Consider the following 21,806-nt stretch of genomic DNA (forward strand, 5'->3'; position numbering starts at 1 on the left):
TTTTACTCAAAGACATGTTTGTCATTGAATTTATACATACATATACATAAATTTGGGCATTAAATTTTATGCATACATAAGAACAAATTTTTATCTTTGTAATTTTTGAATTAAAAAGTCGAATGCCACGTAGATAAATAATTAGGTGCCATGTAGATATTTTTATTAATTAATTATTAATATTTCTTATATACAATTTCATCCAAAATCAAACACTATAATAATTAAAAAATAAATCTAAAATGAAATTTAATCCAAAAAAAAAACCAATCTAATATAATATATAAAATATAGCAGTTGATATATATATATATATATATATATATATATATATATATATATATATATATATATATATGAGTGTTATTTTAACGTAACAATTTAATAGAAACAGTGCATCACACGGGCAAAAATCTAGTATATATACATTGATAGATTAATATTCCACACAAAATAATGTGTTTAATGGATATTGGTTTAACAGGCAACTAATTACACCTAATGTTTTTTTTTCTTTTTTTGATAATAATTACACCTAATGTTTTAATTTGCCAATTGCAACTTGCAACCACAAAAAAATAAACAAATACCCTACTGTTTACTCGAAGTCGAATAAAATTAATAATTTTTTTTGAACTTTTATGTATTAGACAAATACTACCTCCGTTCCTAAAAGTTCTTTACGCTTTCCGTTTTAGTCCGTTCCTGAAAGTTCTTTACACTCCTACTTTATTCCATTTTTACTCCTATTTGGCCCACCATAACTTACCCACTCACAATACTTTAATATTAGTTTCCACCCACTCACATTGTTGGACAATTTATAGCCACTCATTTTCCATTTGTTACCCCCACCATCACATGTTCACCAAAATTCCTTAATTACCGTGCAAATAGTAACCGTAAAGATCATTTAGGAACGGAGGTAGTACTACATCTAAGGCTATTCTATAATGTAGGCGTATCAAACTTTTAATTCTTGTACACACATTCATAAATATTACAACCTACGTTTTATGAAAATCTTTACGGTTACTATTTGTACAAATATTAAGATAAAAATAGAAAAGTTGGTTGAATATAATTAATAAAATATTGATAAAGTAAGAGAAATGTGTAAAATAGTAGGTGGGTGTAAGAAAAAAAAAGAATAAAGTAAGAGAAATTGAGTGGAAAATTGTAAATATTATGGGGTAAGAAAGATAAGGTAGTAAATTTTCATGTCCAAAATAAAATTAAACAAACTGTAAATAACATTATGAAACGGACTAAAACGGATAGTGTAAAGATCATTTTGAAACGGAGATAGTAGTTTATAGGAAAAATTACTTTAAATAATCCAACCTTTCGACGATTTTCCGTTAATAATCCAACATTTTGATTATTATTTAATAATCCAACCTTTGCACCCCATTTACTTTTATTGCACCCAAGTTACCGAGAACCGGTTAAAAAGGTTAAAAAGAATTAAGAAAATAAAATAAAAAATTCGCCCTTCTTCTTTCCTCCATAGCCTTTTGTTCAGTGTGATCTACTGATCTCTCCTCCCTCCCAACAGCCATTCTCTGATCTCTGCTCTTGCAAAAAAAAATCAGAACACCAACAGCTTCATCAACTTCTTTATCTTATTTTCTCTCTCCCCCTTACCTCCTCTATATTCCTGGAGCTTCCATGGAAGCCACCCAACCATGGCCTTCGTCCCTACTCTCTTTCGTAATCATGTTTTTTTTATCACTCTCTCTCCTACCTTCACTAAGAACAACAATGGAACCAATTGAAGAACCCAATTGTAAAATACTAGACAATATTGACGCATTGAAAGCTCAAAAAAAACATTGAAGATTGAATTTTTGCCTTTTAATTTCAACTTCGCTATTCTTTGAAAACCCCCTTTAACGGCACTTTCCTTCATTTTCCACCGTCGGCGATGCAATTTACCGTTACAGTCTTCATCTTTTGCTCCCCTCTTTAGGTGCTGAAGGTCTCCCTTTTTCATTTAAATTTCCAATTCATTTATTTTTCTAATATTTGCTGATATTTGTTTAGGATGTAGACTGTTTCTTTGAAATTAATTTAGATTTTTTTGGCTAATTCATAATTTTTTCCTAAATATGATCCAATTCCTGAAATTTGGATTGTGTTTAAATTGTTATGCGTTATACAACATTGTTACAATATGTCAATATTGGATTTGTTCAATTGTGATTCTTCAGTGTTTGATGTTGATCTGGCTCAAAATTGAGAGAAATGAATTAATTTCCGGCTTAGTCAAATCATTAAATCTGGGAGGAAGAAGAAAGAAACCAGAAGGGAAGGAAGAAAGGAGAATTTTTTTTTTAAAAAAAAATAAAGAAATAAATTATAGCGGATGGTTGCTTGACACGTGTACAGGTAACCTGTTGTATCGAGTTGGTGACCGGTTGGGTGTAATAGAAGCTAATGGGGTGCAAAGGTTGGATTATTAAATAATAATCAAAAGGTTGGATTATTAACGGAAAATCGTCGAAAGATTGGATTATTTAAAGTAATTTTTCCGTAGTTTATATCAATATTTATAATAAAGTCGACTATGCGGTCAATTACACCCACTAATAACCCGATCCACCTGATTTATTCGCGGATAATTGGATGAAGGTTAAATTGGATAATGTATGAGTCGGATGACGAATGGGCCGTTGACAAAGGGAGGTGGATGAAGCTCCATTTAATCCACTTCCGATCCATTGCCAGATTTCCACCCCTAATCGTAGACATCTTCCATATAGCATTGCCGGCCATTAACGTAATAGTTGGCAAATGATGTATTCTTCAAAATTAATAGTTTGTTTATGAATTGTGGTTGAAGTTAGTAATGGCCAATGGTTGTTAGTCTCGTTACATACTAGTACTATATTATGATCGTTGCATTTTATTACATTTCTGGAAACTTTGTTACCAATATTTTTATACTTCGTATTAGTTTGGAGACTATAACGCGAGGATCAAATACTCGACGGCTTGCCTCTACGGGATGAAATTGCCTCGTCAAGTAAGATTGGAAAATGTTATCTTACTGATTCTCAGGAGTTGGTGCATTTGCTTTTGGACGAAGATTTCCTGTAAAGGCCGATTCGATAGACACTAGAAGAAATCAAGATCTTAGATAAGAATTTCTCTTGGTGTAGTGTTCATATGATGTAGCGGGAGCGGGTGAATCAGACTCATTTTCTTACAACGAGAGCTTCACATGATTCAATGTGCTTTTCTAATATTCCGTAATGTTGTTTTAATTAGCTATGTACAAAAATAAAATAAAAAGTGACGAATACAAGTTTGTTACCAATTTTATTTTTATAAATATTTTACAGACTACAACGTGAGGAATGCATAAAATTATGCCTAAGGATCTCGGTAAGATCACAATAATTACGATAAAGATTGGAATAATTGTAAAGATTAAGGGATCAAATAATATAGAGAGAGTGGTGCACTACTTCTCCTTAACAAAACTACGTAGATTTTTAATTTTATAATTCTTAGTTATTGATAATTGATGGATCATGCTATAACATGTTTACTATCTCTTTTGGTTGTCAATTTCAGGTGTTTTTGTTCATCCTATTTTCATCACTACAAGAAATTATACTATTAACGACGGGAAATCCCGTCGCGAAAGGCCTATAATCGTTGATTAACGACGGAATTTCCTGTCGTGAACCCGTCATAAAAGAGGGCCGTCGTTAATAGAAAATCCCGTCGTAAATCCGTCGTAAACCCGTCGTAAAAGACATTTGCGACGGTTATTCCCGTCATTGTTTGGTTGTAAGCCCCGTCGCAAAAGGCTTTTGCAACGGGATTTTTGACCCGTCGTAATTAGGTTGTCGTTAAAGATACAAATTTTTGTAGTGCATGTATTTTAGGAAAATAAGTTCAAGAAAATAAGGACTAACAAAGTATAATTTACAACTAAAATAAATTCATGTAAGTTCAGATAAATGAAAATCAACTGAATAGGACGACACACCCTAATTACCACTTTTCAGTTTTCGATCATCTTTCTAAGGTACCTTTTATTTTGTGCCCAGCAACTGCTGAAGTTTTCTTGTATACTACCTCCATTTTATAATGATCTTTAGAGTTATTATTTGCATAAATATCAAGACAAAAGAGAAAATTTTTGGATAAAACAAAAGAGATAGTTTAAAAAGGTATTACCTCTATTTCAAAATGATCTTTACTGTTATTTTTGCATAAATATTAAAACAAAATAGAAAATGTGTGTAAAAAATTTGGTGAATATAATAAAATATGGATAAAGTATGGTAAATGGTTAAAAAGGTGGGTGGGTGTAAGAAAAAAAATGAATAAAGTAAGAGAAACTGAGTGAAAATTTGTAAATGTTCCGGGGTAAGAGGGTTAAGATAGTGAATTTTCATGTCCAAAAATAAAATAATGCAAAGTGTAAAGAACATCACTCGAGGAAAAATCCTTATAAGTTGCTCATTAAAGGTTGCCCTTATCACACAAGAGCAACTTTTGATGATCGAAAAAAAAAAAAAAAAAAAAAACATTTAACTAATTCCCTCCAAAATGAACAGCGCAACCCAAAAAAAATTTCCTTAAGGCACCTTCGCCGTACTTCATTCCTCCCTCTGCTCCTTCACCGTACTTCATCACGTCGCTGCTCCCTCCTCCCTCTCCTCCTTCACCGTCGCTGGCCGCTGCTCCCTCCCCCCTCTACTCCTTCACCGTCTTTTTGTTGCAAATTCGCCGATGGCCAAATTGTTTTCTTCCTACCAATACAGCTCTGAACAGAAGTAGATGCAGAAGCAGAAGAAGCTTATTCAATGGAGAGGTTGCTTAAGGACTTCAATTTGCCGCCAAATGCGCCAGAAGATGTTCGTGTTCAGTGGTGGAAAGTCGTCGGATCACTCATTCTCAATCGCCGCCGTCGTTTCCGTTATGTTACTAATCTTAAAAAACGCTCTCAAGATGCCAAAACTCTTCAGGTTCTTTCTAACTTATGGTTGACTTTCTGTTCCTTTTGCCGACGAATTTCTCCTTTTCGGTTTAGGATTTTTGAATTGGGGATTTTTGGAAATTAGGGTTCATGAAATTGGGACGAATTGGGTTGGTGTTTGATTTGAGTATTATTGTGTGGTTTTGGTGTTTGATTGAGCTAATTAGTTTACTTGATCAGTAGGGTTTATTGTCAATTACTGTCGATTGTATTGAATTGTTTATGGTTGGTTTATTGTTGAGTTATCCATATTCATTAGCGTTTGTAGGATCATTTGATGTACTACCATGGAAATAATCAAGGAAAATTAGGTAAGGCATTTTAGAAAAAACAGACACATTTTACACAGACTCAACCTTAAATGTAATCTCAACCATTCAAAAGTGTCAATACATAATATGGATTTCTTTCCGGGTTATCATTGAAGAATGAAATAGTTTGCACTTTTCAATCCCAAATCATTAGCAGTGAAGGAGTATAAGTAGAAGAAATAGGGAGGATGAAGTTTCACGGCAAATGCAATTAGGATTTGATGTTGTTTTCTCTCACTACCATTTCCTCTTTTGGGGTAGCAACGCTAATATGTCATATAGTTTATGAAAAAACTTGAAAAATCTTCTAGGAATGGTTCTTTGCTAGGAGGAATTTGAACTGTGAAGAACTATCCTAAAAAGTTTATTACTTCGGTATACTATGAGAATATCCTATTCCTTTATGAATAGTTGAATAGAACTAGTACTTAGTAGTTGATAGTTTATGTTGGGTGGGGGATTCTTTTCCCGACAAAGCTGCTTCGTACCTCGAATCTTTTCTTCAGAGTAGAAGACATACCTTGAGTGTGGTGGTCTGCATGCTCTCGCATTTCCTGCTGGAGAACTCCTGCGATTTGCAGTTTGATAGATGTTGGTGAATACATTGCATAGAAAGTTGGTTGATCTGTTCTTCCATAACCGGAGATAGCTAGCTTGTTGCATGTGGTAAATTAACTTGGGATGAAAAAGTGGGAATTTTCCTCTATATTGATAGTAAGAGTCTAAGGTTAATAGTTTCTTTGACTTTAGTTGTTATGAGTCAGATTGATCTGAGTTTTTCTAGAAAAGAGGTGTGCTGTGTAAAGATCATTAATACATTGTTGGTGAGTCAGATTGATCTGAATTGATTTTATGAGTCAGATTGATCTGAATTGATTAATGTTTTGACGAGGAAAGGTAAACTTCACGGTATTGGGGGGTATTTCTAAATTTTTAATTTATTCATGTGGTATTTGATTCAGGTGTTCATGTTTCTTGCTGTAGATTTTGATCTCGATAATGCTGGAGGTTTGAGCTGTTGTAACGCAGTTCTGAAACTTTTGCGTTATCTAAATACTGAAGACGGAATACAGAAAATACATGTAAATCGCTTAGCCCCTATAGTCCTATATATTCTTGTTCGTAAATATAGTCCAAATATTGTTTATGATTACATTAATTAATACTCTTGTTTTTTTTTAAAAATTGCAGGGGTTTGATGAGATGGTTGCTGGTTGCTAGTTGCTGAAAGACGTGCATTTGACTACTTGATCATAAGCTGTACTCGCGTGTTGTTTCAGTTATTCAGTTCCACTTCTTGGTCTTGTATGTTTTGATCTTTTCATCCGGGTAGCTCATTCAGAATTAGGTGAATATATCCTTTCTTATTGGATTGGGTACTTCAATTTGACTGCTAATGTTTTAATTCATGGAAATTCTCTCTTGATTAGCTTTAGTTATTTCTACAATGTAGCGAACTATAAGGCTGTCTGATGTATTTCATTGAAGGCGTTTAATGGAGAAAGGAGCTCTCTTCTTCTACAACATTTCATGAAGATGAAAACCCATGTAAGCAAAGTCTCTCATTTTTCTGGGTTTTATTTATTTTCGACTTTTCTGAAAAATCCATCTGTCCATCTGAATGATATTTTCAATTTTTCATTGAGTACATTAGTTATGCTTTTCATGTTGTAGTTGGATTTTCTTGGGTTTTTTTTTAATTTTAATTTTAATTTTAATTTTAATGACCCTGTGACTTCATTTTTGTGGGTTTTGAGTTATGTCTTCCAGATGTTTGATGAAAGGTCTAAGAGAAATTCTTGGTCTTTGTTATAGTGCATTTGACCCAATTGACTCACTAGGTTACTGTGTTTATTTATGTACTGTACTAATTTAAGAAGCACCTTTGTGAAGTTGCCTTGTACATTTTGAGTTGTGACTCATTGTATCAGGGTTGCTGAACTTGGGCCTCTGCAACTCCCGGAACCTTAGTGAGCTGCCTCTGCAACTCACAGCAGATTCAGTATTCTACCAGATTTTATGAAGGACATCATTAACGGCTCAACCCCTCCGGTCTTCCGCCCCCCACCCCCCTACCGTTTTCTGATATAAATGCCTCCTCTATCGTTAAGTTCTTGAGTATAAAGTCACATTTTTCTCGCTTTTGATATTCTCATACTTTTTTCTCATCTGCTAGGTGTTTAACTGTGACTTTGAAAGAAAACTTGAACTATTAGTAATGATGGAGGTGATTAAGAGAACAATATTTTGGTACAGGTTTTTTTTTTCTTGTCACATGTGAGGATATCTTATCCTCTAAATCTACTATTTTTCATCTTTAGTAATCAAATTTTCTTATCTGAAAGAGTCTACCCCATGCCGGAATATGTGATAGCATGGAATTAAATCATGATGTATCCTTGCACAGATGCTTTTCTGTTAAAGGATTTTAACTTGTCGTTTCAGGCGTGTGTTTTTAGTCATGCAGCGACTTCCAATATTGACTGGTCTTTTTGTCGCATCAGACATATTAATCTTTTATAAACGCCGTAAGCATATTGATAAAGTTGAATTTACATATAAGATGAAGTAATACTCATAGTAGAGACTAGAGATATAGAGTCAACTTAATGTTTATAACCTCTTGTCTCTGCATATTACAAGAAAAGCTTTCAAAAAGTATGTTTTCAACTGTAATCTAAAATATGTATTCTAAAGCACTTGAGTTGGTGAAGTTGATTTTTTTTTTTAAATTCTCCAACGTCAATTCACCATGAAAATTGGCGTAATTCGTAACATCTGCAAGATGCGTCTTCTGCAACAACGTGACTATTACCACAATCTGTAACTGAACTACAATTTCTTTTCGATGTGTATACTTTGTCCCTTAAGTTCGGCAAACTCTGTAGCAGCATTTTTGCCTTTGTAGCAAAGAACTTTCAGATTTGTAGCAGCAATTTAGCCTTTTCTGCTATTGTATGTAGGAGTTGGTACTTAGAGACAACAAACTTACAAAGATACCTGATGTCAGCATATTCTAAAATCTTCTGGTGTTTGATGTGACTTTCAATGAGATACCGTCTTCAAGTGGGCTATAAAAGGTCTCCAACACTCTCTGAGAACTTTATGTGTCAAAAAATGAAGTCGCTAAGATAGAGGAAATTGAGCATATTCACGAGCTGCAAATACTTGAACTGGGCTCCAATAGATTGCGGGTATGTGTCCTGAAATTTTTCAGCTAATGGCTATATGCTTAATTAGTGTAAAGCACGACATTTTGGCTATATGATTAATTACTGTAAAGCAAGACATTCTGCAGAATTTTAAGAAATGTAATCGGAAATTTCCTCCTTAGATTATAATGTCCCAACTTCGGTCTCTGTTTGAAAGACAAGCTCTGGTAATACAATAACTGCCTTTTTTAGGTAATGGAGAATCTAGAAACTTTGATCAACTTGCAAGAGTTGTGGCTTGGTCGAAATCGGATTAAAGCTGTTAACTTATGTGGGTTAAAATGTATTAAAAAACTCAGTTTGCAGAGCAACCGCTTGACATCTATGAAAGGGTTCGAGGTATGCTTTATCCCCCTGATTTATGGAAGATTAGTAGATTACACTTGATACAGTTTTGAGACTCTGTCCTTCTGTGTTTTTTCTGTTGTGGTGTAAATATTGCAGGAATGTGTAGCCCTTGAAGAATTGTACCTGAGCCATAATGGAATTACAAAAATGGAAGGCCTATCAACATTGGCAAACCTCCGTGTCTTGGATATTGCATCGAATAAGCTAACAGCAATAGAGGATATTGAAAGGTTGGCAAGGTATGATGGTTATCTTCTACCAGTAAGTACTTATCATGAAATTGATGGTTGGCTGTTTAGCCGCAACATAATTATGTTCTTTGAATGGATCTTTTTGTTCAGGTTGGAAGATCTGTGGCTTAATGAAAACCAGATTGCCTCTCTGGAGGATATGGCTGAGGCAGTTGCTGGTTCTAGGGAGACGATTACCACTATTTATCTTGAGCATAACCCATGTGTATGCACCTAATCTTAGTCTTGCTATCCTATTTTGAATGCTAGAATTGGATAAACCAACAGAGCTTCTTTTAAATTTAAGTGTAGTTGTGTGATTGCACATTTGAGGCTCGTTCGATCGTTATGTGTCATATTTTGACTAAAATAGCCGTTTTCGCTCCCAACTCTCAACTAATGAACCAAAATAGGAATTCTTAACCCTTTACATGTTTATAATACTTAGTATTAGGTTTTCAATCTTTATTCTCATCTACTTTGGTTTCCAATCCTTATTCTCATCTACTTTGGTTCTTTTGTTGATATTTGGGATCGAAAATGCCATTTTTGGCCAAATATGACCTATATCGAGCCAAATGAGCCTTAGATGTGCATAAAGAACTTGAAATGATTCTTAGTCACCTCTAACTAAGCATATGAAACATAAAAAAGGTTTAGAAAGTGTCATCAAGTTTATTTGTTGATATTTGGGATCGAAAATGCCATTTTTGGCTAAATATGACATATATCGGGCTAAATGAGCCTTAGATGTGCATAGAGACCTTTAAATGAATCTTAGTAACCTCTAACTAATCACATCAAACATAAAAAAGATTTAGAAAGTGTCCTTAGGTACATTTGTTGATATTTGGAATTGAAAATGCCATTTTTGGTTAAATATGACCTATATCGGGCCAAATGAGCCTTAGATGTGCATAGAGAACTTGAAATGAATCTTAGTAACTTCTAACTAATCATATCAAACATAAAAAAGATTTAAAAAGTGTCCTTAGGTTCATTTGTTGATATTTGGAATTGAAAATGCCATTTTTGGCCAAATATGACCTATATCGAGCCAAATGAGGCTTAGATTTGCATAAAGAACTTGAAATGACTTTTATAAATATATAACTAATCATATAAATCATGAAAAACGTTTAGAATATGGAAATAGGTTCTTTTGTTGGTAGCTGGGATCGAAAATGCCATTTTTTGGCCATAAATGACCTATATCGACCCAAATGACCCATAGGCGTGCATAACGAACTTAAAATGAGTCTTATAAACATATAATTAATCATATGAATCATGAAAAACGTTTAGAATATGGAAATAGGTTCGTTTGTTGGTAGTTGGGAACGAAAATGCCATTTTTGGCCATAAATGACCTATATCGTAAAAAAAACCCGTAAAGATTATTATAAAAGGGGTAGTGTGTGAGATGGGGTACCTAAAAAGTTGTCTTTGTATGAGGGGGGAGATGCCCATCTCAAAGATGTGTTTCCAAACACATATCCGAGGGCTAGGTGGTAATTTCACCATTATTTTGAAAACGTTTGAGCACCATATTTGAGAAATGAACTCCATTTTTGAACTTCTGAGTACCATTTTTGAGCTTATGAGTACCATATTTGAACTTATGAGTACCATATTTGAACTTATGAGTACCATATTGTAACTTACGAGTACCATATTTGAACTTATGAATATCATATTTGAACTTGATCAAAACATATATGAGATAGGAATATAGTTCCTCGTCTTTGTATAGTTTTAACATGCACAATGAAACATCGTTAAATTACTTAAATCAAAAGATCAAAGCTACTTAAGAAATGGAAAAAAAAAACCGAACCTGCGCAGGCAAACTGGCAAAGCCGACAAGATTTCTAGTCATACCCGATAACCATTCTGGCACGGAACGGTTTACCAAAGTAATGCCATTTCAAAAATTATTTCTCATTCTGCATCGAAATGAAACTTATTTACCAAAATAACGTCCACGTAGGATCGAGTAAAGTTATTCCATTTATTTTCCAGACCAAAACCGCTATATGAGATAACGGTATACCTGTAAAACCGCTATCTGAGATAGAGGTTGTACCAGTAAGACCTCTATCTGAGATAGCAGTTTACTTGCAAAACCTCTATCTAAGATGAAGGTTTCACTTGCGAAAACAACTATCTAGATGAAGGTTTCACTTGCGAAAACAACTATCTGGGACAACGATTTTAATCTTCAAAAACGCTATCTGAGATAGTGCTCATACTTGTTTGAATCGTAGTTTACACCTGCACAAAAATTTCTGTTGTTGCAAATTTTATTTTGCATATATATTAACATGCGCCATTTCAGATATATACTATCTAAAGTAGTTCTAAGCAAACTTGTAGGGGGCTTATTGTATCATATTCTTGTATATTTGTATTTTGAATGTAAGTTTTAGAAGGTTGATGAAATCTGTTTGGAAATCGCCAAACAACCGAACTTAGACCGGTTTATCGAAAAGAGTGACTACTAGAATTGACTTGATTTTTGACAATCCAACCCCCAAGGGGAGGCAATTTCTAGAGTCATACTAATGCTGTTAACCAGTTTTGAACATTGAAAATCGAAATAAAAAAATAGAGCGTAAGGACCCCTACGACTTTGAACATTGAATTTCGACAGAGTCGCCACCAATCCTTTTAAGGGTCGGTTTGGAAAGACTATGACTCGGCTAAGGAAATTGGGCTCGAAAAATGAATAGAGATTCCGATCCGAGAATGAGGCATTTATTTGGAAAGATTTGCAAACTTTGGTTAATTCAATAAAAATATCGTTTTCGTGTAGATAAATCCTAATCATGACACTAGTTTAGGCAGTTTTGGCATGCATTTAGAATATAGAATTTGCTAATTTGTACGTGATTGCTTTGCTTTAACCAAATTTAAAGAACCTAGGCCGGTTGTCCAAAAATTATCTTGCTGGGTGATCAAACTTTTGTATTTTGTTGATTAACATGTGAGGTGATGAAAGAATTAAACAAGTAAACGAAATCATCACAAGCAATAGTATAGGGTGCATTACAGTAAAATTATACACCACTTAGAATGGACTTGGTGTAAAATTGAATTGTAAAGTGCGGAATTGAAATAAGTGACTAAATAAGCAAGTTAAAGCATAAATAATCAAAATTGCAATAAAGGAATTGAAAGGTACGATCTTGAATGTTCAATAGAGAAAAGCTTTGTTCAAGCATGACATGTTTCCCATTGAACACAATTTTTGTATGAATCTAACTTCAAATGAGGTTGCTCATTAAAAACTATCATCGATTTTGAACCTGAATATTGAACTTGAACTTGAATATTGAAATTAGGAGGCTAAATATTCAAAGACTATAAGTTTCATGCTAGTAAAATCTTATCTTTGATATACTCCAAGACATGAAAGTGTTCTAATTTAAAGAGTGTTTTCTCTCACTTAAATATAATTGAAATTTGAATATTGAAATTGAATGTTGAACATGAAACTTGAAGTTCACGAGTTCTAGTTTGAAGAAGGAATTGCACTTCTCAAACATCCTTGAACATTTGCAAAGTTAGGGTTTTTGTAAAAATTGTATGATGCTTGTTGTAAAGGGAATTTTCAAGAATGAAAACCTCACTTACTAACCATGATTTTCGAAAATAAGCATTAAAGATTGAAGCTTTGAACGTGAAAGTGGAGTGTGGAAGCTCATTAATTTGAAGGGAGTTCAAGTATGAAATCCGCTAAAAATTACTACTTTTTGGCATTATCCTTGTTTAAGTAAGTATGAACTCACATAAACATTCTTGGATTACTTGTAAACTTCAAATTAGAAGAGTAGATAATAGAAATTGGAGAGATTAGGGCCTCGAAATTACCTAGCTTTTCTAGGTTGATGCTTCCAATTTTTATCCTCAATTTCTTAGATTTTTAACTTTGGATTTCTTATTTGATTTTAGGTAAATATTGTATTTTGTAGAAGTGTATGTGTTGGGAGAAATTGTGCAGCATTACAACACTTTAGGTCTGATATTTTCCTCCTTCATTTCGTAAAAAATGACGAGTATTTATAGAACAAATGATGGAAACCTCCAGCAAGGGTTGTGCCAGGCGCAGGACAACTAGTTTTGTGAGCTTGGCCGGCTTAATGCCAGGCGCAAGCCCTGCTGACAAAAGGACGAAGGCGGTTATTTTTTTGCTCGCGGTGGCTGTTTACAAAAGATGATTTGTACCTTCTCCGTCCTTTTGCTTGGAGGTTAAGGATTGGATTTACTTCTTTCAAAGTGAAGTTTTTGAGGAGTTTCGGGATTGCTGATTGGTACTGATTTTGCTCGGTTTTGCTGGTCGGCGCTCGAGATGCTTGGTTTTGTGGGTCGGCTCCTGAATTTGGAATGCTTAATAGAATTTTGATTGGAAAAGTGCCTCGGAGACTGATCGTGGCATCCATTTCGCGTGATTTTTTTAATTAGAAATTATGTTTGGAATTGAATTTTGTACCAAGTTCCGGCTTGGGAAAGAACTTGGGCTTCAAATTTTGGATTTTTGGACTTGGAATAATTTCATTGAATTTTCTCAATTGGGGCTTCCGCTCGGAGTTGCACCAACTTGAATCTAGGTCAATTAGTATCTTCATCAACCCTAATGGGAGACACAAATTAGGTGTCTACAGAATCCCCCACTGACTAAGCTTTAGGATAGAAATGCGCAAGTCAAAGTTTTTCGAATAGGAAGAAGAATGCTCTACAATCAAAACCATCCTTTGTACGCCGGTACCTGCATAAAACAAGCGTTAGAAGAAAAAAAACGGTCGAGTCTGCCTCCGGACTGGATTGATGACTCTCATCTTGTATGGCTTGAACTTTCCAGACCTTGCTTGCAATGGAGCTTGGCATCAAAAAATTTGCATGCTTTCGATTTTTGAATTTTGAATATCCTGGTTTGAGTACATTGGTTACTTGATTTTTGCTTGAGATTCCGTTCGGGATATGTCTAGTTCAATCCAATGGGGAATGTTGAAATATCCACTGGAAAATATATTTTTGAAGGCTTGAAATGCACTGATTTACCGGAGGTTTGGTGTGCTGGAATTTTGCTATTTTGAACTTCTCGGAGCTTGGGTCCGCTGGAACCGAGGCTTGAATGTGCTTTTGCGCTTTTGAACTTCCCGGAGCTTGGCTCTGCTAGGACTCTGGGAGTATATATGTTATTTTGAAGATTGTATGTGTGAAGGGGGTCGAAAAGACGAGGCTTTTCCAAAGAAATGGCTCGAACGACTACCCTCGCGGATGTGGAAATTGTATTAAGTAAAAGGGAGCGAACTGTGGGCAATAACCTCCTTTTAACTAGTATTGTGGAGTCGTCATTCCTTTTTCAACGATATTGAGGAAAACTCACAAAACCTGGTTATTGTGATACGCAAGTAAAGCCGAAACCCATGCTCACGTATTCGACCACAACGACCTTCGGTTCCCTTGTGATCCCTAATGTGGAGATCGCTCAATGTACATCCGCAGAGTAGGGAATGAGGGTTTGAGGGCCATTTACTAATATGGGGAGTGCCCAGCATTAGCCGATGCGGAAGTTCTTACTAGTTCAATGCGACGACGAAAGGGACATGCGTTAGGCTACATTACTAACCTGAGTTGATTTTAATGCACAATAATTAACTAACGATCGTCAAAGTTGTGATTTAAATTGATTAAAGGTACTTAACAATGCCGGTTTGTCCAGAGATTATCTTATTAAGCGTGTTATATGCCTATTTTATATAGGGTTTTTACGCCCGTCCCTCGTTGATTATTGGTCTTAATTGTGCTATTCGGAGCCATTTTTAATACTAATGTACTCCTTGTAGTGTGTTTGTAGTTTCAGGGTTATCATTGTAGGAACTTGCATATTCGAATGCATGTCCTACTCATTTGAACCACTACAAGATATAATGTTCTTTTGAGAGCACGAACATTGAGTTGGAAGAGTTTTGAAGCATAGCTAATAATGAAAGAAGTAGAAAAATGATTTTTCCCACTATTTTAATCATAACTCAAGTTCCTGAAATCTAAATGCAGTGATTCTAATTGGATTGGATTCAAGACTTCAAGAACTTTCCAACTAGTGGTCACTCGCCTAATTTCGACAAATAACGAAGCAGATATGGAGTTTAGAAGATTGTGAATCGTGCAGTCGAGCAGATCGTGCGATCGGGCGACTCATTGCCCTATCAGGCGATGACAACCCATCCCGTGTTTTGGAGTTTAATGAGTTATTTTTCTTTAAAATTTAGGACGACTATGTATATTAGAGTTTGAGGAACTTATTAGGAATCTTATTTTCAGCACTTAAACTTTTACTAGTTTTATTATTGCTCTCAACTTTTGTCAAACACTTAGTTTATTTTCAATTCAAAGTCTTAATCTTTTGATTATCTTCCGTTCTTCAATTAGGTATTCATTATTTCTTCCCTTTTTTTATTCATTTTTAATTATGTTCCGTTAAATATTTGTGCTTTGTTTACTTCAACCATGTATGAGTAGTTTTAATCTAGGATTCTGGGAATCCATGAATTAATATGAAGAGATGGTTAGTTATTGTTGATTGTTGGTATTGTTAATTAATTTCCTATTCATTGATTCCATTGCTATGCGATTAGATATGCGCATGTTTATTGTATTAGTCTAGCAATATCGAGTTAAGATTCGAGAGATGCAATTTCATGTTTAGGATAGTTTAAATAGTACAATTGAGTTTAATAAATTACGAGAGCTTATTATTTCGAATTCTATGATTAGTATCGATTCGCGAGAGCATGCTAGTCTGATTAATTACTTTATTGATTGTTAGTGATTGTTTCCCATCCGATTATTATTCATTGGTGAACCTATACCCTAGGCCTTTTATTATTTGATTTCTCCTTATTTAATTAGTTCGTAGTTTAATAATCAAACCAAACCATATTCTTGTTTTCAATAGTCTAGACCTTTATTTTAATAGTGGAAAGAACGTTGTTTCCCTGTGGATTGGATCCTGACCTCCCTTGCTATCTGGTTAGTGGAATTAGGTTTATCTTTAATTAGGTGATATGACTTTAGCTTATCCAATTTTGACGTCGTTGCCGGGGAAACGGTTTTATTTTCTACTATTAGTTTTGTTTTAGACTATTTTTTTCTTTTATCTCAAGGGACACTCGTTCCTTGATATCGGATCTCACCATTGTTTGTAGTTTTATTTGTTTATTGGCAGAACCACATGTACTAAGGATTTTATTCCATACGATCCCGAACCCGAAAGGAGCTTTCGCAGACGAAAAAAATTCGTCAAACAAGTAGGAGATATATCTTACACTGAATCTGACCATATGCAGGACATCTTTTCTATTCCAGATTCAGAGATGGGTGACCCAACCGAGCTAAGGCTTACAGACTACTCCAAGCCTTGTTTGTCTGTGCTACCAAAGGCAATCATGCCTAATATTGATGCAAAGTTTCAAAATTGCGCCTTCTTTGATCAACATGATTGAGAGACATCAGTTTGGTAGGGAAAAGAGTGAAGACCCCAATCTCCATATTCAGTATTGCTCAACGGTCAAGCAGAAGGGTGTTACTGCAGAGAAGACCATGGAGATGCTTTTCCTATTCTCTCTGAGTGGAAAGGAAAAGCTATGGACCAATCAGCTTAATAGAGCGGCTATAAGATTACTGACTGGGAATCATTGGCCCTTGCATTCTATGTGAAGTACTTCCCAACTAAGAAGACTACTCGTCTGAGGGGCCAAATTATTTATATTTCCCAACAGATCGAAGAGAGATTACATGAGGTTTGGGAAAGGTCAAAAGTTTTCAACGGGAGTGCCCTCACCATGGTCTCCAACAATGGTTTTTGACTCAACATTTTTACAATGATCTGGCAATGACTCTAGATTAATTTTTAATTCTGCTGAAAATGGGAGGTTTATGCAACTCCCAGTGTCTAGAGCTTTGGAGGTGATCGTGGAGATGGCCATTCACAATGCCCAATATTGGGATCCTATAGGCATGCCCAACAAAGGTGGTAAGTATGAGCTCAATTCCATTGAACAACTTACTTCACAAATGAATCTCAATCCGACCAACTTGTTAGTGTAGCTGCAATAAATACCCAAGCTGTGTATCTGTGGTAGTTATGGGATGTTTGGTCATTATGCGCAGAAGTGTAGAAGCTCCATTGAGCAATGCAATGCATTTCAGGCCTACAAGCGGAATAACTCGTACTTCAATTCTTACAATGAGGGATACAAAAATAATCCCCTTCTATCTTACAGGAGTACTGATGTTCATAATCCCCATCAGCTTCAACAACCTACACCAACACAGCAACAACATCAACAAAGGGGTAACTACAATCAACAACAACCACCTGGGTTCCCTAGACCATCCTACACCGCCCCACAAGCACAAACTCCACCACCACAACTTCATGCCCCTTAGTCTGACTCTATGTTGGTGGAAATGCGGAATATGATGCTTAATATGCATAAATCACTTATGGAAAAGGATGCTAAAATTGATTCTCTTGTTTCTCATATTATATCATTGATAATCAGATGGCCTAGTTGGCTACTACTCTAGCAGGGAGTACCCAAGGTTAACTCCCTCCACATCTAGAGAATAGGGAGACTTCAAATACTCTTACACTACGGAGTGGTTATGAGTATGATGGGCCGCCTATGTCTATTGAGGGCGATGTTGGAGCATCTGCTAGTGTTATTGTGGAAAAAGAAGCTGAGAAGGTAGACACAGATAAGGTAATGGCTGAAAAAGTAGTCAAGGATAAGGAGGCTAGCACTAAGGCAGAGAAGAAAGTTTAGATACAAGTCCCACCTATCAAACTTTCCTTCCCTCAATGTTAGCTCAAGAACAAGCTAGACAAATAGTTTGGTAAGTTCTTAGAAGTGGTCAAGAATCTGCAGGTAACAGTTCCTTTTACTGAATTAATTACTGAAGTACCTGCATATGCTAAATACTGAAAGACATCTTGACTAGGAAAAGATCACTTAGTAAGGTGGATACTGTTGCATTTACTACAGAATAAGTCTCCACCAAGTTGAAAGACCCTAGGAGTTTGTCTATCCCATGTAAAATTGGCAATCTTTTTATTGATAAGGCTTATGTGATTTAGGTGCTAGTGTTAGTGTCATGCCCTTATCTATTTGTACTAAATTGCACATGGGTGATTTAAAAGTTACCAACATAACTCTGCAAATGGCCGACCGATCTGTGAAATACTCCCTGGGTGTTTTGGAAGATGTGCCTGTTAGAGTAGGTAATTTTTGTTGTGTTGGATATGGAGGAGGACAGACATACTCCCATTATTTTGGGTAGACGTTTCCTACATACTGCAGGGGCAGTCATAGATGTTAAGAATGAGAAACTGACTTTCAATGTGGGGGATGACAAGGTTACATTCAACTTAACCCACGTTGTTAAGGGTTTCATGATAGAGGAGTCATGTTGTAGTATAGATGTGTCAGATGTTTGTATCAATGATAATTTGCCTCACGCCACATCTAGCGACCATACGGAGGGCACTTGTTTTGAATGGTTTTGCAGGTGGTGGTGACCATAGCATAAAGTCCTTGGTGGGGACTCCAAAAAGGGTAAGGCATAGCTACTTTGAAATCCAAAATGATGAAATCAATGGAGGACACCGCATTCATATACGTGGTCGTGATTTCCCCCCTCATGTGTTTCATTTGCATAGCTCATATGGAGCTATTGGTTTGGTAATAGATGGCACCATCTTTAATGCTCCCATTCGACGAGTTATCATCATACTCCTCCCCTTACTTTCATATGTGCTTACTAGCTTGGGTCATGTAATGGGTACATTGCATCAATCTCTCTAGGGGATTTTTTTGTATTTTCCCCTACGGGGGCGGTTGTTTTAGAAACCATCGTATTTTTGTACTTTGTAGGATTCGCCACCAAAAATTGTTTAGGGTCTTGTTTGGAAAGACCATAAATGACTCTATTAGAATAAGACTTGAATCTTCGAAACAGATGGGTGAGATCCGGGCAAGGGAACGAGATGCTTATTCCGCGAGCTTTAGAAATAATTCGAGTGCGGGACACAACATTTTCGAAAATACCCTAGTTTAGACTATGTGGGTTTGAATTTAGGACAAATTGAATTTCTACTTTGTATGGCGGTCACTTTGCTTTAAAGTTAATTTAAGGGAACCTAAGATCAGTTTGTCCAAGAAATTATCTTTGTTAAGCGTGATGTAACCTTGTATTTTGTTGTATTTAGCATGTGCGGTGATGAAAGCAATAAAGCAAATAAAGTAACATCACAATAGTAAATAAGTGCGAAATTAGTAAATACAAGACCCCCTAGAGATGGACTAGGGAGTAGGTCCACATTGCCTAGAAGGACTAGGCAAGTAAAGTTGCGGAATTAAAAGTGCGGAATTGAAATGCGTTATTGAAAGTGCGGAATTGAAAGGTGCGGAATTGAAATTGCGGAATTGAAAGGTGCATAATTGAAATTACAATATTGAAATTTGTACTGGAGCACATGAGATCCGAACGCCAAACGGCTACTTAAAAATAAGTGCGCTCGACGCGAATTCAAAGCCGAAAATCTCAACTTGGGAGAAGTTGTTCATCCCAAAGTATCCAAGATTTTGCATATAGGACTTGAACTTGAAAGCTTGAAACTTGAAATATTGAACTTGAACTTGAAACATTGAACTTGAACTTGAAATATTGAAATTAAGAGACTTGAATCTCAAAGATCGGGCCTTTTAATGTTGAAAAGGTTAGATCTTTGATGTGCTCTTGCTTTGAAAGGATCCTACACTACTACAAAAATACTATTTAACAGCGCTTGTTTTTGCGTTTAACAGCGCTCCTAGAAGCGCTGTTAATCGCTCCGCTGTTAAAAGAAAAATACACATTTAACAGCGCTTGATAGAAGCGCTGTAAAAGGCCCATTTAGGATAATTCAAATGATTCTTTGACAGCACATTATAAGCGCTATTAAAGGTATGCTGTTAAAAAATTTACCACCAATTTTAAATTATTTTATAATAGCGGATGTCTTAGAAGCGCTGTTAAAATAATTTTTTATTATTTTCAAAAATAATTTCATTGTTTGTGCAATATATTTCATTTTATGATATCACAAAACTATAAATAGTTCATCATAACATATATGAATAATATAGTAAATAGTTAAATATATTCCAAACCTCCAATATAAACAATTTTGCAATTGTCACTATAATATAACTGATTACATAAATATGTTCTGAAATAAGACCACAAACATTAAACTACGCAAAATACTTCTGTATGTTTTTTGATTCCTTCAATGTAATCTATCTACTATACATTTGTTGAACAACATAGCGCACCCAATGAGTTCTTACTTCGTCAATCTGCTCTTTATCGTAACTTGGAAACTGGCAATCTGAAAATTATTGTGAAACAACAAGGTATTAGAAACTCGTATATAAATATAGCGGGGGAGGGGTATATGCTTGACTGGGGGTGGGTAATTTTGCGAAAGATATGGTGCAGTTATAGATTTGCAAACCATAAATTCATCCATAGTTGTCGATCTATCTCTTGAAAAAATTAAAATATAATAATTCATCCAAACCAATTGAAATGTGCACGTTCAAATGTACAGCAAAATGTAATGTCAATATCATCAACACCTCTATGCAGCATGCCTATCACAGTAGCACAGCTGCACATGGACCTTTTTTTATATAGGTGATAATAACCAGGTAGAATTCATTAAGCACTTGAGTTAAGACATGAGTACTCAAAAGGGGAAATTAAAGAAAGAGGAGAATGTAGGAGTTACCCTTCTTCGAGGCATACCACCCGAGAGTTGGTTGCAAGGTTTATGTCTGTCAAGCCATTTTGTCAAGTCGAGGGATAGAATTCTGTGTCTACTTGTGTACACAAGCTTGCTCTCAACGATAAGGGAAACGAGTCTACATCCACATCAAGCTTTTACCAAAGTTCGGATACCTAAGTTTTCGTCAGATATGTAGAAATCTGATCTGTAGAGACCCTCTGCAAAAAAGAAGGAACCATCCCAATTAGGTAAGAATGTTAGTTTGTTACGACTTCCCGAATCAGATTACTCAAGACTGAAGAGGTAATTAGTGAAATTTTAGTGCAAGAGGGTAGTATATCAGACCAACGAGGCAAGATCCTCTCAATGAACAAAAAACAGGAGAATCATAAACTCTAATGTTAGTACTCTGTATTCAAATAAATTACTCGTCTACCAGACTACCACCAGTCCACCACGAAGTATATTGGGTGGCTCAACTATATGGATACGTTTTCAGGAGTATATTTGGTGGTTCAACTATATAGATATATTTTCCCAATTTATAGATTCTGACATTCCCAAGGATACTGAAGAATGTTACCTAATTTCCAACAAGAGATTGGGTTTGGGAACACATGCATACACAAACTAATGTCACAAGTACTAATCCGTGTTCGAGGAATTAGATACTAGGTAACGCTGGGAGTAATTACCAATATGATCAACCTCAAGTACCATTTTTGGATCCTCAAAACCAGTATAAGGATACGGACACTTGACAACGGAATATGGATCAAAAACAGGAGAAATCATATAATATCCGAGTCTAACAATTACTACATGTATCAATAATGGCTGAATATTGTACATCTCTCTAAACATTGA

General features: G+C 35.4%; 1 pseudogene; it reads left to right on the forward strand.

Moving 5' to 3' along the window:
- The first annotated feature begins 4,327 nt into the window (after positions 1 to 4,327).
- On the forward strand, positions 4,328 to 15,514 carry LOC130470416 (protein phosphatase 1 regulatory inhibitor subunit PPP1R7 homolog; annotated as a pseudogene).
- The last annotated feature ends 6,292 nt before the right edge of the window (positions 15,515 to 21,806 follow it).

Source organism: Spinacia oleracea, chromosome 3, assembly GCF_020520425.1.
Source record: "Spinacia oleracea cultivar Varoflay chromosome 3, BTI_SOV_V1, whole genome shotgun sequence".
Taxonomy (NCBI): Eukaryota; Viridiplantae; Streptophyta; class Magnoliopsida; order Caryophyllales; family Amaranthaceae; genus Spinacia; species Spinacia oleracea.